The following is a 2,623-nucleotide window of genomic DNA, read 5'->3' on the forward strand; positions in this document are numbered from 1 at the left end:
CTTCATAAGATGCTGTAAGTTACCTTGTTTGATTCTGGCCTTTAGAAATATTGTATATAATTTGTTTATAGATGTCAACTAATGATTATGATGGCGAATTCAATCCTCATGTTTATCTCAAAGTCATCTTGGTTGATTGTAGCCTCAATAAGTATTGTTTGCAATTTGTTTATAGATGTCAACAAATAATTATGATGGCGAATTCAATCCTCATGTTTATCTCAAAGTTGTCTTGGTTGATTGTAGCCTCAATAAGTATTGTTTGCAATTTGTTTATAGATGTCAACAAATAATTATAATGGCGAATTCAATCCTCATGTTTATCTCAAAGTTGTCTTGGTTGATTTTAAACTCAATGTTGAAGCTTGTCCAACATTATGTATATGATTTTTTATTCAATTCACAATTTCACACTACTTTGCCCCCCCCCCTCCCAAAAAAACAAAATTCTGCGGATGCCCTTGCCGTTACTTGATGTTAGGGTAGAAGGAAGTCTGCCATTCGTATCCTGATGAAATAATGGATATACAAGACTGTTTAATGTAAGCATTATTATTTGTTTATTTTGTGACTTAATATGATTGTTTATTTTTCAAGACAAGTGTTGAAGATTGATCATTTTAAAAGTGTTAGTTGTGACACATTTTTGTTATGTAACTCTGTATGAGTCGCACCTTGTATTTTCAATTACATTATTATCTTGGATTTATTAATATTGTTTACCTCAAGTTACTCAAATCTTCAATGTTTTTCTCGTTACCTTTACTGAGTATTATTACATTATAGTGTCGCTCAAGTAGGTTGTAGAAAATTTCAGGCTTCAGTCTGGCAAGGTATATATATATAGGTGGCTCGTGAGCGTGACTTAAGGAGCTGAGAAAAGTCAAGTGAGAAATATTTAAATAGATCTAGACTGAGAGATTTGGTAGTTTAGCCATGTCGAGCAATTTATAAAGAAGTAAAACTGAAGTAGAGAAAAAGTAAGTAAGTAAGGTGCAGTCAGAAAAAGTTAAAAAATGTGAAGTTAGCCGGCATGTGAGTGATCAGCCATAACGGGCAATATTTTAGTGAGTTTCACAGTTTAATAGAGATAAAGAGAATAATTTGTGTTGTCAAAGGGTGTTCTAAAGTAAGTGAACCAATCTGTCTGGACTTTGACAAAAAGAGACAATTATTTAAAGTTCAAGATACAACTGTGGTAACCCACAGAGTAATGTAAGTGAATATATCACAGATTGTACAGTAAGAAACAAAGTAGAGAAAAATAGTTTGCCTTGTCAATTGGATTCTAAAGTAATTGAATCAGCCTGTGTGGACTTTTGACAAGAAAAGAGAATTACTAAGAGTTTTAGATACAACTGTGATATCCTATTGTGTAAATAGTTTTTGTACATACATTTGACTTCTTTTGAATACATTATTTTAAAACAAGTGGATTGTGTGCTGTCTGTATATTGTTTGAATTTATCTCCAACAAATCACAGACACCTACTGTAAAAGAATCCCATCCTAGCCCATATATAAAACCTGACAGGATATGAGTTATTTTATTTCTGATCCCATAACAGTCCACAGTTTGAATAGGTGCTCCAGTTCATTGTTTCATAACAATGACATAAAAATATCTCATGCTTGTAACTGAAAGGTTCCACTTCTAAAACATACCTCTGCTGACACTTATAGCTATTATTTGACCTCCAGGGTTTCATCTTTGCCTATCTAAGCACTGATCTGATTTTTCTCGCTTGCTCCAGTCTTTTATACCCCACTCAATTGCCCTTGGTGACATTTGTGTCGTGATACTCTCCACCTAAGTCAATGCGCCATTTATCCTAGTACTGTATATAAGCACCTCATTCAGGTTTAGACACGATACTGTCCTTGGTTAGGATATTCGTGTCACCTAGTTGATTTCCATACAATTATATTTTGATAAATTAGAAAAAAGAAAATAGATTTTTTTTCGATTGGCCAGCCATTTTACAGTATTATTTCTGGCGTGGAAGTAAATCAGGTCTCTCCTATCCCACCTCTGATATCTAGCACCACACAACAATCGGGGGGGGGGGCACTCTCAGCTCTACGGTGTTCCTTTGGGGGGGGGGGCTCTGAGGCTACAATTGAGGGTAATCCTCGACATTCTGGAGAGAATTTAGATTCGCTTTTTCCTGCACCTTCTTTCTGTCTCTTGGCTTTTCAGTCCACCTGTGAGACAACGGTGAGTTTACAGATTTGTAGTGCTGGAATCCAGGGTTCTATTCCTAATAGTATGCACAGCAGATAGACCAACATTGCTTTGCTCTCACAAAACAAACTTACCTAACTAAATGTTGTTCCAATCAACATTGAACAACTCAGTCTTTAAATGAAATACAAAATAAAAAAGTGGTATCTTTCCCCAGTTGCTTTTGAGCCTGTAACTTCCTTGAGGGCTGCAAGATCTGGAAGCTGATGTTTAACCTTATCTCCTTTCATGGACATTGTGGTTCATGCAGGGAGGTTAATTATCAGTTCAGTGAAGGGACAGTTATGCCTTATCCTTAGTGGCCCAGTTGAATTGCCCATTGGAGGACATTGTGTGAACTGGTATGTGTACCTCCCCCAGTACTTTTATCTCACATTA

This window comes from Limulus polyphemus, unplaced genomic scaffold, assembly GCF_000517525.1.
Source record: "Limulus polyphemus unplaced genomic scaffold, Limulus_polyphemus-2.1.2 Scaffold3296, whole genome shotgun sequence".
NCBI classification, from domain to species: Eukaryota; Metazoa; Arthropoda; class Merostomata; order Xiphosura; family Limulidae; genus Limulus; species Limulus polyphemus.